At 33.2% G+C, this 15,450-nt stretch overlaps 1 long non-coding RNA gene across 1 annotated transcript; it reads right to left on the bottom strand.

Moving 5' to 3' along the window:
* Positions 1–14,757: 14,757 nt before the first annotated feature.
* On the bottom strand, positions 14,758–15,212 carry LOC133178320 (uncharacterized). The gene is made up of 2 exons (XR_009719973.1): positions 15,118–15,212; positions 14,758–15,041 (listed from the first exon to the last, which is right to left on the bottom strand). It is a non-coding gene; the product is annotated as an uncharacterized LOC133178320 (long non-coding RNA).
* Positions 15,213–15,450: the final 238 nt, after the last annotated feature.

Here is a 15,450-nt window from a genome sequence, read left to right as displayed (position 1 = left end):
ATTGGCGTCCGGATTACCGCGGCGCCACTGTAATATACAGTATGCATAAGGGAGACCAAATGTATTATTACTGCATTAAGGAGACCAACTACTCTCCACATGTAAATCAGTATTCAAAACTTGAGATTTTAATACCCTAATAATTTACATGTTTAGTTACATGAACTAAATCTATTTACCTTTGTCATAACGCAAGAACTGTTTTACATTCAGCCAACTTTAACATTACACATGCATACAGTGTATGCCATGCATTAGGAAGACCAGATGCATTATTTCAACATTAAAGAAACCAACTACAATGGAACAATTAGACAGTATTCCAAAAAGTTCATTCCAATACCATAGTAATTTCCCTTAATTTGTTTGTATTTAGATGACTTAAATCAATTTATCTCAGCCAGAATTGGAACAAAAAAAACTAATCATAAAAGTGGCCAAACACATGAACAGACAGATGGACATGATGATTCCTATGCTTATATACTCCCAAAGTTGCCAAAGTAGAGCAGATGCAACTGGTTAGAGCGTCTACTCTAGAGTTGCGGAGAAAGAAGCTGATCCTTACATCGCGAGTTTGAATCCCACTGTGGGACGTGGAGACCCGTTCTTCAGATGAGACAGAGGTATTAACCGAGGTCCCATGTCACAGTAGGTGCTGGCTCGATAAAGATCCCTCAATGCTCAATGACCGTAAGTGCTGAGTATAGGACAAAAATTTGCAGCTCTCCACTGACAAGTGGTGGCGTCTCCATATGAGTGAAAAATTCTCAAGAGGGACGTTAAACAACAAACACTCTACACCCAAAACTTTGTTTGCAGAAGATTTTGTGATACATGCTTTACAAGTATACATATTGTTCATAAGGGAATAAAAATGCTATAATATATCATTAAGGAAAGCAACTGAAATTAAATGTGCACTTCTAATTGAACTAAACAAAATTACCCTTTGTCAGAATGTAGATTTATAAACAGGAAGGCTGTTTTTCTTCATTTTTTCCATGTCAGATTCAGACTGTTCTTGAAAAAATTCTGGCATTCACTCTGTAAAAGTGAACAGTGCAGATAATAAAGAGCTTCTAAATAAACTGCATAATATTTAAATGATCCACTTAAAAGGGATAACAAATGCATTTAACTCCATCAAGTATCAGTACATGTATTTTAATTGTGCTATTTTAATATCCTAGTAATTTACATGTTTAGTTTCATTAAATAAATCTATTTACCTTTGTCCAATGACCAATGAGCACAAGCACTGATTTTTCCTCTTTTTTCTTAACGGAATCACCAGGGCCAGTCTGCGGTCCATATGATTCTGGCATATGTACACTCTGTAAAATGCATATTTGTACCATGTACAGGCATATGAACAATATTTCTATACTACATACATGCCTCATTAAACTTAATAACCTTTTTTTTCCAAAATTCATTATTCATAGTCTTTTGCTGTTAGCAAAATTTAACAAAAACTATACCGTATATATACTTGCCTATAAGGTGGTCCACCTATAAGTCAGTTGTATTTTTTGAGGTTATTTTGGTGGGATTTGCTATTGACCCGCTTATAAATTGGTACAACTTTTTGCCAGAATCAATTGACAATTTCAAATCAATGCTCTGATGTTTTAACCTGTCTCAAAATACTAATCTTTTTATGACTCACCTATAAGCTGGACACAGAGTATATACAGTACCTGCATTACACATGCATTAGGAAGACCAAATGCATTATTGCAATATTAAAGAGACCATTGTGACAAATGAAATCAATGTATGAATTGTATTCAAAACTACGGGTGTACTAATTTGTCTGAAGTATATCATGATATATTTACATTTCCAAACATTTTTACTTAATATTCTTTGCAAATTAGAAGACTTTTCATTTTCTCATAAACTACCATGAATGAGCATGAATATCTCCATTGTTACGTCATAATACCGCACTTGACGTCAAAAGTATAGTGCAAACTATTTTGCTTTAAAAAATGACAGTTGAATGGCGGAATTTGTGGCAACTCATCAGAAAAATAATGTAAATATAAGAAATGAATTTAATTTTTGAAGATTCATGAGGTACATGAACTACAACGCTTCACGCCGGCACATTTATCATGAAGCGCTAAGGCGCTTCATGAAATATCCCGGCATGAAGCGTCATAGTTCATGTCCTCATGAATCTTCAAAAATTAAATTCATTTCTTAAATAATGTGATACACAAAGACTTTAACAGGATATGTACATATACCCACATGCCTAAATGTAACAACAGGAATTATCGTTCTACAATAATTTATTGAAATTGCCAATATGAATAAACAAAAGCAAACTTTGTTTCAATTGTATGAACTTTAAGTTTTCTTTTTCCACTACGGTCAGATAATCTAACTATCCCCCCTGGTTGGCTACCGGGTCCTTCGTTAGACTGCCTTATCGGACATGATATTTACTGAAGATTTGATTTTTGGTACTGACTTTTATACTCAAAATAATGTCTTTAATTGTTTAATTTCTTGAGGTCAATATCACTTCGATGTGTTCAGTGTTTACTTTGATATGTAATGATGTGTATAAGGCTTAGCGTGCATTTTCGATAATTTAAATTTCTAGTACAGTAATCGTCCCCAAGCTGCTGTTTCATTATCGTGTCATAGTATCTCTGAGAGTGCATTTTATTAACACCTCCAAATCACCTGGCCTGCGTAATTAAATTTAACTACCAAAAACAACAGCTTGGGACTAATAAGGTGTGATTATCAGCAATGGTCCCATGAAGCCTGTGCTAGACCTAACGGAAACGTTCAACAGACCGTAAAATTAGCATAATGGGTTTATTGTGTACTAAGGTGTGAATTCAGTGGAGCCAGAATTTGTTGGACTTCGAGATAACGCATGTGTTTATAGCACTTGGGACCTTAAATCTACTTCGAGATAAGCGAGGTATTCGAGATTTCCGTGTTCGAGATACCGGGTTTTTTTAAAATCATAAATATAATAAAAACGGCTGGGACCATTGATTCACTTCGAGATATCCGTGGTATTCGACATACCGGTGTTCGAGATACCGAAGTTTACCTGTATATCGATACATATCTAGATTAATGAATATATCGTATCAAAAACAAGAGGCCCATGGGCCACAACGCTCACCTGAGCACATTGGCTAGGAAAAAGCACAAATCACTTCAGTATTGAAAAGTTTAAAGGGGAGGGGGCTTGGATTTTGAACTACCTGAGGATGCTTCCATATCAATATAACAAATGGCTTTACTGTTCTTGAGCAGAAGATTTTTAAAGATTTTTTTCCTATATATTCCCTTGTTAAAAATTTGATCCCCCATTGTGGACCCTCCCTAACCCCCCCCCCCCCCTCCATCATTTGAACAAACTTGAATCTACACTACCTGAGGATGCTTCCATATCAATATGACTAAACATGGCTTTTCTGTTGATGAAAAGATTTTTTCCTATATATTCCTATGTAAAAATTTGATCCCACATTGTGGCCCCACCCTACCCCTGGGGTTTATGATTTGAACAAACTTGAATCTACATTACCTGAAGATGCTTCCATATCAGTATGACAAAACATGACTTTGCTGTTCTTGAGAAGATTTTTGAAGTTTTTTCCTATGTATTCCTATGGAAAACTATGATCCCCCATTGTGGTCCCACCCTACCCCCAGGGGTCATGATTTGAACAAACTTGAATCTACACTACCTTAGGAAACTTCCATATCAATATGACAAAACATGCCTTTGCTGTTCCTGAGAAGAAGATTTTTCAAGTTTTTTTTCCCTATATATTCTTATGTAAAACTATGATCCCCCATTGTGGCCCCACCCTACCCCCAGGGGTCATGATTTGAAAAAACTTGAATCTACACTACCTGAGGAAGCTTCCATATCAGTATGACAAAACATGACTTTGCTGTTCTTGAGAAGAAGATTTTTGAAGTTTTTTCCTATGTATTCCTATGTAAATTTTTGATCCTCAATTGTGGCACCACCCTAACCCTGGGGGTCATGATTTGAACAAAGTTAAATCTACACTATCTGAGAATGCTTCCATATCAATATGACTTAACAAGGCTTTGCTGTTCTTGAGAAGAAGATTTTTCAATTTTTTTTTATGTATATTCCTATGTAAAACTTTGATCGCCCCTTGTGGCCCCACCCTACCCCGAGGGGTCATGATTTGATACAAAGTTGAATCTTCACTACCTGAGGATGAATCCACATCAATATGACTAATTGTGACTTTGTTGTTCTTGAGAAGAAGATTTTTCAAGATTTTTTTCTACATATTTCTATGTAAAATTTTGATCCCCCATTGTGGCCCCACCCTAACCCTGGGGGTCATGATTTGTACAAAATTTAATCTACACTACCTGAGAATGATTCCATATCAATATGACTAATTGTGGCTTTGTTGTTCTTGAGAGAAAGGTTTTTAAAGATTTTTTTTCTATAAATTCCTACGTACTAAAATTTTGATCCCCCATTGTCCCCCCCCCCCCCCCCCGCCCGGGGGTCATGATTTTGTACAAACTTGAATCTACACTACCTGAGGATGCTTCCATATAAATTATGACTAATTGTGGCTTTGTTGTTTTTAAGAAAAAACAATTTCAAGATTTGTCCTACATATTTCTATGTAAAACTTTGATCCCCCATTGTGGCCCCACCCTACCCCTGGGGGTCATGATTTGAACAAAATTGAATCTGCACTACCTGAGGATAATTCCATATCAATATGCCTAATTGTGGCTTTGTTGTTCTTGGGAAAAAGATTTTTAAAGATTTTTTCTATATATTCCTATGTAAAACTTTGATCCCCCCTTGTGGCCCCATCCTACCCCTGGGGGTCATGATTTGAACAAACTTGAATCTACACTACCTGAGGATGATTCCATATCAATATGACTAATCGTGGTTTTGTTGTTCTTGAGGAGAAGATTTTTAAAGATTTATTCCTATATATTCCTATGTAAAACTTTGATCCCCCATTGTGGCTCCACCCTACCCCAGGGGGTCATGATTTGAACAAACTTGAATCTACACTATGTAATGAAGGTCTCACCTAAGTTTCAACTTTTACAGCCCAGTGGTTCTTGAGAAGAAGATTTTTAAAAGATACCACTAAATTTTCACTAATTCTTAATTATTTCCCCTTGAAAGAGGGTGTGGCCCTTCATTTGAACAAACTTGAATCCCCTTTACCCAAGGATGCTTTGTGGCAAGTTTGGTTGAAATTGGCCCAGTGGTTCTTGAGAAGAAGATGAAAATGTGAAAAGTTTACGACAACGACGGCAGACAACGGACAAATTTTGATCAGAAAAGCTCACTTGAGCCTTTGGCTCAGGTGAGCTAAAAATAACTTAATTCCAATACATTTTGGGCAGGCAGTTTTTTTTATGTAATTCTGTGAAAAACTTGGGAATTTCAATCACCAAAGATTATATTTACCGGTAACTGTTTTGAATTAAAACTGATCAAAAATGATATAATCATTAAGGAGGTAGCACATCTTAAATGATAAATAATAAATTATTACAAAATCATAAAAATACATAGACAACTTTACTTAACATGCTGATTTTACAGTCAAGAAAAGTTTGAATTTGAAGTGTAATTTTTAAAGACGGTGAGACAAAAAATTAAAAATGAGTAAAAAACAATTATTATTTTTATAAAATTCATGCATAATGATTTATAAGACTTTTTTGACAGAATTGTTAAAGAATTCAATATATTGCATATCGCATTAAAAAATGTCTTTCTTTCTTTTTTTTTTTTTTTGCTCAATACACTGCCCTAGCAAAAATGATATACAACAAGGACTTTGATTGGATTATTAACATTCATTCGATTGATCATAATTATTAACTGTTATTGCACTTTCATTTTCAAAATGTTGTTAGGTACATTGTTTGTTCACTCTTTTGCATTGATATTATAATTTATAAAAGAGTATTTTAGCAGAAAAAATGATCAATTTACCTTTCTTGGAATAAAGACATGTTGACCCTTGAGCTGAGATTTTCTCTCTTTCCATAGATTTGTTACACTGGGGTCCACATGATTCTAGCAGAGACCCTGTAAAAAAGGACTTAACTATGGAAAAGCATGAAGAATATATGCCTATTATACATATCTTAAATTCTAATGAAAACAATGTTTTTTAATTAAGATCCATATATTTCTAATGATTGACATAATACAAATTCAAAATAAAATATGCATGTCTATATTATACACTGTACCTTAAGCAGACCAACTGCATTATTACATCCTTCAGGAGACCAACTTAAATCAATGTTTGAGAACTACTTGTGAGAACAATAAATTTGTCTACTTTACAGTACTAAATGTACATGGAATCTATAGGATCATGTTACTTTAATTGACCTGCCTTAGTTCAACACAGTAATCTAACAAAGAAATTGAGCCAAAACAACATTTTAAGACTTTTTGAACAGTGCATGTTCCTATCATTTCAAAACCATTACCAGTAAAAATGCTAATACATGTATAGGAAAATGATGACAATTAATTAATATTGTACTTTCAGGTATATTAGATGAATTAATCTGATTCGTCAAGAAACATTTGTTAAAAAGCACTATTATCCGCTGAATAATGAAGCCACGCCCAGTGTCACAACAGTCAACATTGCTTGACGACGGGTGATATTCCAAAAAATAGTGACTGCGCAGATTTATGCGCTCAAGGTTCACTATTATTTGTATTTGTATAAAACATTCAGTATAATATAATAAATATTGCATGTAGTTGAGTGTAATATTGAAAATTTACACCCCTCGAAAACCAAATACGTCAAAAAGGGGATGGGTTTCTTTTCCAACTTCTACATTGTTTCGCCCCTGCAAAAACTGGTATAGACCTTGGAAATGTTTAAACGGGCTAAGAGAAATCAAATGCATCAAGAGTACTTAATTGTTTTTACCCAAGTTACATGCCAAAAAAGATTCAGAGAGACGTCACATAAAGTTAACGTTGATTTGAACTGAAGTTAGGGTGTCAAAAGTCATTCAAGTCCAAAAGTGACATTGATCATGTGTGGTAGATAATAAACTCCTACGGGCTAAATATGCTGCCATAATCAAGTGAGGATCTTTCCCTAATCCTATATATAAATCCATTTACATGTAGTACAATATTATATGCACTTAAGCAGCTGTTTATGACATTGTAAAATTATATAAACAAGACCGGTTTATATAATTTATATCAATTTATATAATTAATAATATAATTTATATAATTTTATCAAGATAAGTGTATGGGGTAGAGGGAGCAGACATTGAGAATCAATGTTGTCGGACCTCATGAAACTAAATTAACAGTCTTCCAAATAACCCGGGAGTCCAATGCCAGGGACCTGTTAAATTTGCAGCTGGGCATGTAAAAATTGCCAAATTACATGTCCGAAGAGGGCATATGTGAATCTTCTTTCACTGTACGATCTTTACTTGCCATTTACTCTGTCCTACCCCCATTATTCGCTTAAATGTTGCTATATGTAATTTCGATGGATTGCCTGTCTACATTCTCGATACGACCTGTCAAATGATTGTCAATCTAATCATTGAAGTGTTTAGTTTAACCTATTTGTTTTCTCAAAGTTGCTTGCTAAATTACGAGATGTTCATCAATGCCACATACTGTGGCACTACAGTCATGATCCCATTTCTGAAATTCAGTTCAGCTAAACCGGCCAACAAATGACCAGCATGCAACTCAAAAGTTATTTATGAACACAAACGCTTTAGAAAATGGCAATCACAGGCCATGGTTGGTTTACGACACTGAAAAAATTAATATAAAACCTTTATACCTAATGGGTTTTTTTTGTTGCACAATACTGGTAAATGTAAGAATTTTGAGTAGGACATGTACAAATTTGAATGGGCTGGGTAAAAATGATAGGTCTACATGCCCGAAGGGCATGTGCTGAAAAAGAATTGTTGTGAAGACTGAACTAAAGCGACAGCGCCAGGTGATCATATAAAGTCCCCTTTATTACATAATAATTTGGCAAATTATCAACACATCAAGCTAAAATTTCCAACATATCTTAACGGTGAGAATTTTTATTTTTTAAGTTGAAACCTCGTGACCTGTGAAAAAAAATGAAATTTGTATACCATCTAAAGTCTTAAAATGTATCAAGGTAATTTTCGATACAAATTTGTGGTTGGGGTTATAAATGAAAGATAAAACCAGAGACCTCAGAATGGAATACTTGGAAGTCTCTGGTTTTATTCTACCCCCAACTGGAAGTTGTATCCCATCTAAAGTCTTAAAATGTATCGAGGTAATTTTCGTGGAATAAATGAGTGCTTTACAATAAAGAGACTCGACCAGAGACGTCTGAAACGATTTATTTGACAAGAAAAAAGTCTCTTGAAGCGAACGATGTCATTTTAAAGTAGGTTAATGATTGATAATGATACATGAACAAAATACGAGCTTGAAGCAGGGGTGCCTGAAATTGAGTTAGATACCTTGTGGTAAAAATAAGTAGGGGTGCACCGTATATGAAACAAGTGCCTGTGATTGATAGTCTGAAATTTCTCTTCACCTAAATATTAAAAGCTTGCAGTGATCGCTATAAATCTATACAACAGTCAAGTTACATATGGTAAACTAACATAAAAACAAGATTACAACAGTCATGATTACAGAAGGTATATTTTGAAGACTCTAGGTCAGTAGGTGAATGTAAACAGGTAAACACACGTGGTACAGTCACCGCAAATATGAACCACAAAACGACTTATAACATTAAAATGTAAATATTCATCTGCACACAGATTTTGCATAATAATAATAATTTTTAAAAGTGTAAATTAAAATATAAAATAAACAAACCTCAAAGGCTTGTTTCCCTACAATCTTATTCTGGTTCTCTGTGGTTCACTGAAAATGCAGGGAACCAGACTGCGTTATTAACTCGTACACAGATTTGTTGATACGAATAAACCTATAAACATATATACGAAATAAAATATTATCATAAAAAATGAAGAATTCAAATTGCTTGAAAAATTATCTTTATGTAGTTTATAATAAATGGTTGTAATTGTTTATTAATTTCTATCTATCCATTAAAATTTGATACGTATATCAGCTTAATATGTATCCGTCTGAACAATTATTGTTATTACACTCCCTGTCACATCTTCATAGTTAAGCCTGTAAGCATGGTAAGTAGGAATCAATTTCAGTTGAAGGGGACCAAAACCAAACATTTTTCAGTTTCATTTGGTGGGGAGGGGGGGGGGGGTATAAACCTCAAATGATTATTTTATCTCTGTCACTGAACTGCTGAAAATAATGAAGGGAACTAGGCTGCGACAATGATTTGTTGACAGAATTAAAATACGAAATAAATTATCATACATACGAAATAAAATAATTTCATGAAAAAATGAAGAATTTCCAATTGCTTGAAAAAAGAAGCTTTTCATGTATGTGATTTACAATAAATGGTTGTACTTTTATATTTTCTATATATCCATTAAAATTTCACAGTATAAGTATTTCACTATTTGTAAACATTAACAATAATATTAAATAAATGCTACACTCGCTGTGGCTTTGACTGAGTTACTGTCACATCTTCATAATTAAACGAGAATATTCCCTTCCGTAAATATTGCTATATATATCTGAACTGTTACCAATTCATCTTTCTTTGGTGAAAGAAAACCTCAGGGATGGAGAATAGGCCCGTACGTAATTTAGTTGGAGGGGGGGGGGGGGTGAGCACAACCAAACAACATTTTTCAGTTTCAGGTTGGGGGAGGCTACAAACCAAAAAATTTTTAATAAGCAAAAGAAAAATACATTATCAGAGGTCATTATTGAGGGGGCCCAAAAGCAAAAGAAAAATAGATCATCAGAGGTTATTATTGAGGGGGCCCAAGCATAAAGGAGCAATGTTTTCTATAGTATACCTAAATTTCAGCAAAATTACAGGGGGCCAGCCCCCCCCCCCCCCCCCGTTCCTTCAGCCATGTATTGTATCAAATCTGCTTCACCCTGATTCAGATTTTTTTTTTTACAGCATATATATTCTATTAGCAGAGGACCACATTATGTTAATAAACAATTATTAAATTACAGCTATTTTTTTCTTACAGGGTCTGTTTCATTCATACTATATCATGATGATCATGTCCTGCATGATGTTTACAGAAAGTTTAATTTAAATTTTTAAGCTCGAAATAGCTGCGTCAACTTGCGAGACTATTTTTTCAACGTTCGGCCTAATCTTTAAATATTTAATTTGTTTGTGGACTTGCATAAAAGAATTAAAAAAAATATAGGGGCCTATCATTTAACTTTATTTCGAATTTCCTTCTGGATTTTATATATCGAACTATAGTCTAACGATTATTTAAAATCATACTTTTTCTCTTGAAAGCTAAATTACTAGGCAAAAAAAAAAAAAAAAAAACCCCTAAAAAACCAAACGAATGTTTGTCTTGTGTATTCTTAATTACAACTTATTACTGTATCATTTTAGTTACTTACCCAAATTTCTCAACATCCATGGTGTTCAGAGGTCATTTTCTGAAAACTGAAGGGGCATTCCGATGGCATTCGGAACAAATGACGGAAAGCACTTGCTAAGAATTCAAAACATGGTTCATAAATTTACAATATTTTTCCTTTTTAGGTTTTTAACATAAAACATGGAAAACTAAGTTAAAGAAACACTCATTTGAACAAATCAAAAGCGGAAAAAATATATATGCTAGATTTTTTGTTTAATTGCATGTTTTTCATGGTCTCCAAAATGCAGAAAAATTATCCTTTGAAATTATACGTAGGTTATAAATTCTTTTCTTTTTTAGGGAAGATGATAGAAATTAGACAACTTTTGAATGTTAAATAACAGAGTTAAAGATTAATAATATTTAATGGCAGACTGTTTATTTATCTACAAAAAGACATTTGCAATACTGATGAGGTCAAAATAATAGGGAGACCGAAAAAGGTCGCCTTAATCCAGTGGTCTCCCTAAGCCAGAAAATATATCCTCCTTGGTCTCCTAAAGCCATATGTCATATATATATATATATATATATATATATATATATATATATATATATATATATATATACAGAAGGCGAAGTCTCCAAAGCTGTGTATGTAATAAGTTAAATTTGTCAAAATATTCATCCAGACCATTTTTATATTCTTCCTAAAGAGAAAAAATCATATTTAATTACATAAAATACAAAATTAATAGTGTTGAACATATTACATACCCATATTGCTTCAACTTTTTGTCCTTTTTTAAAATGATTTTTCAAACATTTAGATAATTTAATCGCTGGTTCTAAAAATTAAAGCACATAAAATTAAGGATTCACTATATGTATATGAACGTGCAACTTTTGCTAATTTATATCTGTGATTTGCTATTTTATTGCTAAATGTTGGAATTCCCAGTTTGTTGACGGAGGAAAACTGGGATTATTTATTCAGTTCTTAATTTATCGTTTACATTTATTGATTTTCTTTTTTTCCAAAACGTTTGTTTTTCACATCAAGAATATATATTTACTAGCAACATCTGTGAATATAAGAAAAAACATGTACTTTCTCCATTTAAGTTTTTTTATCATTTAAATCATCAATTCAATACTTGATTCTCTACGAAAATGAGAGTTAAAAAGTAGAGATCTGACTGCTTTAACAAACAGATAGTGTTACCTTACCCTTCCCAAAGAAAAACAAAGACAAAACGTGTGGACAGGAAAATTATCACCACATCTTTCCTTTCGATTTAATCTGTTATATTTTTGTTGACAGCATTCTAAAGTTTCAAGTAGATTACCACAAATGAGTAGTACAGCGGGATTCAAGTGTTTGACAAATATGTTTCTTTACAGAAAGGCAACAGATGAACAGGCGAAGACATCTATGGAAGCTTGGTTAAATATTCCTTGGCGCCAGTTTGAGGACACGACGGCGAAATAAGTTTTGAAACTAAGAAATTTTGTAATTCTTCCTGCTAATTCGAAACACCTTTTCAAAATGTCTAATGCAAACTAAGTCTGTTTACTTGTGAGAGACATTGATCCAATGTAAATGTCTTGATTTATTTAAAAATAGAAATAACCAAACCTTTTGTAAATAAATTTCACCTACATGACACCAATGTTAATAACTCAATGTTAAACACTTTGAATGTACAAAAAAAAAGAGTTATTTAATAATTACACTCTCAGTACTTACATTTCAATTAAAACTGATTTCTGAATACCTTTAATTATCTAACAAAATGTTTAACTTGTTCCAAATACAAAGAATATCTTTGAGCTATTTCTTTCAGTTTATTATCTTCAAGGATCATCTGACTTGCATTGAAACACTTTAATCTAAATAGTTTACAATTGTTTTGAAAGGGAAAACTTTGCTTCAGTGATTATGGAAAATTCAGAAAGTAAAAACTTCGTCTAAAATTGCAACAGTCACCTTCGTGTCATCTTTATGCATCGGTAAGTAATATTACATTTATTCTTCAAATGTCAGGAAAAATTTCCGTCTATTAGCGCTATTCTCATATTATAATTGACTTTAAAGATTTTCTTTTACTTGAAGAAAGGGCTGTACCGATTACCTTGGCCCCCTGCGAACTGACAAATATAGAATGTTTCTTATTCAACTTTTTTTTTTCAATCCTTAAACGTGAATCACCCCAGCCGCCACCAAAAAGTCGCGTGGTCAATCGTGTTTTCATTCTTTTTTTCTTAAAGAATGCCAATTCAAATTTTTTAAAGCTTTTGTTTAAATTTTATCAAAACATTTATCGGACCGAGATCATGTCCTTATCGACGCTTTGTGAAGTGCCCTGTGTTGAAAAGATGGCAATCACTAAAAGTCGTCTTATCATTATATTGACTCGGCGCGAGTTAACTTTTATCTGGTCATCACACTGTGAAGAGACTCCCTCTCTCTCTGACACTTTCCTGAGACAATTCATTTCCAGTAGAACAGTGAAATAGTTACATATTTTAACGGTTCATTCTGGTTTATCTCCATTAAAAAGATTGTTATTTTAAAGAAAAGGTCAGAATGATGTCTAAAACTATGGAAAGTCATCTCGTTTGATAATCAAACGGGTGATGAATGAATCTCATAAAACAGGTGGAAGAATTAGGGTTTGGTATAGCTGAGTCAAACTGGGGTTTAATGAGAACATTTTGAACTTCAAAGAATTGGAGGTCTAATTGATCTATTGTTACATGTAGAAGTATACTACAAGCAATCTACACTTTGCATTAAGGCTGTGAAAGTTTTGGTGGATTTTATCTGAAGTATTTTTTTTAAGTAAATTTCATGTAAGGTATATGTATATAACATTGACAAAATTGTTAATTCTCTTTAAATGTGTTTCATGACATAATTATAAATTCGCAACACACGATAAAACTTCATATACTCATTTTATTTCTCAATTTGTCCTTGTCCATTCCTCAAACTGTCATAAAAAATGTGAAGATATCAAATTGTAGTCTATTTTCATTCCGATAAAGGGATAAAACTATATTCTAAAGGCATAAGAATCATTAAAATTGGTATGTACTATTTTGTCCCCTTTATTTTCACTGAAATCTTGAGGATTTTTATTGACCTCAGAACGATTTTTTTCCATTTTCAAAAGCTTACTTTCCTTTTCTTTTTCACTGTTGAGAGTTTTCACCAGCGCATCAGTATATGAATAGTCAAAATTATTTTTCAAGGGATTGCGTTATACATGTATCAAAAAAGAGATGTCTGTATAGAAGTTACATGACTTTCGGCTGGAGTTTCTTGCAAAGCAGAAGTTAAATTTCTCTTTGAAGGTTCTTTTATAGATAGTTTAAATTTCTGCAACTTTAAAGGCGTTACAATTTTATATTCAACTTATTCCAAAATTAATGAAACGTGTCTTCCGAAAGCATTTGCTTTCTTTTGATGATTTTAGATACATGTGTTAAATTGAGCGCAGTGTTTTGACTTTTAAAAATCGTTTTTCTCCCCATTTATTTTTTCAACTTTTTGAAGAAATAATCACATTAACCCTTAAGTCAACAAAGATAAGCACTACAAAGCAATCTACCCAACCAATTACCAGGTCTAAACATATACATGTTTACTTATTCTCTAAAAAAAAAAAAATGCTTCAGCTGTAAACTGCATGCGGTAGTCGGATAAAAAAGTAAAGCATAGCACTGGAAATACCATTCACAAATTATGCTTAGATCTGATAGATAAATGAAGGTAACGTCGTCTTTTCTCCATAAGGTTGTTAATTCGCAATAAAGAATCTTTGTAAAATTGTAACGATGTTTCTAGACAATTAGGCAGAGAAGCGATACATAAGATAAAGGTGAAGATTGTTCCTATACCCACCGCCCTCCCTTCATCTTTTCTCCAAGTCAAATTATAAGTCACTCGAAGCTGACAATTTCAACCAGTGAAATGCTGATAATTCATACTGATAAACTCGGAAACTAATCGTCGCAAATAAAAAAAAAACTTTGTAATAATTTGCTATCGAAGAAAACTTGGGACATAGTTAATTGGGATATTATTTCGAAATTCCTAACACTAATAAAAACTGTTTATTAAAGGTTGATAACCTCAGCTTTTGAATTTTTCTTATGCAAGACACCTCATAAATGCATCTTGTAGAATTTGGAAGAATAACACAACTCGTATTGGCGGAACTGTCATGGCTTTTTATTACAAATTACATTCACAGTTAACATGCCACTCGCATGTTCATGCCCTATGCGCCGATCTTACCACTTGTAAGCTTTTGGCAGCATAGCATTCACAAATATTAAACAAACCATATCAGAGCTGGGGGACCTGGAGACAACAGTATCCCTCAGCAAATGGTTACTTGTCAAAATTGCGCTAACACAAAACAGTCAGGATTATCACATTCACACAGCGAAGTCCACAGTATTCTTCATCAGTATATAAGCCATGACGATTTCTGAAATTGAAAGAAAGCACACAGCAGAAAAGGAGCCAAAAACATTTATTTAATAAATTTAAAAACTCAAACCAACCATAATATTTAAGGGAGGGAAGGGAGGGGATTTCGTCTGCTCTGAACAAGATGGGGAGTTGAAAAGATCTAGCGCATGCTCATTAATGCTGATGTATTATTAACCATAGAATCGTCATGATAGGACCATATAATTCCGGAAAACGGGTTGCTCTTTGTAAGCAATACATAATTTCAAAATAGAAAGCAATAAGCGTCATTCTCAATAACTGTATTTATCTTTTAGGGATAAATCTGATTATTTCGAAATTCCTAACACTAATAAAAACTGTTTATTAAAGGTTGATAACCTCAGCTTTTGAATTTTTCTTATGCAAGACACCTCATAAATGCA

The sequence above is a fragment of the Saccostrea echinata genome, unplaced genomic scaffold (assembly GCF_033153115.1).
Source record: "Saccostrea echinata isolate AGI-Se365-2 ecotype Australia unplaced genomic scaffold, CSIRO_AGI_Sech_v1 ptg000002l, whole genome shotgun sequence".
NCBI classification, from domain to species: Eukaryota; Metazoa; Mollusca; class Bivalvia; order Ostreida; family Ostreidae; genus Saccostrea; species Saccostrea echinata.
The sequence above is the reverse complement of the archived record's forward strand: the minus strand, read 5'-3'. Positions and strand labels throughout refer to the sequence as shown.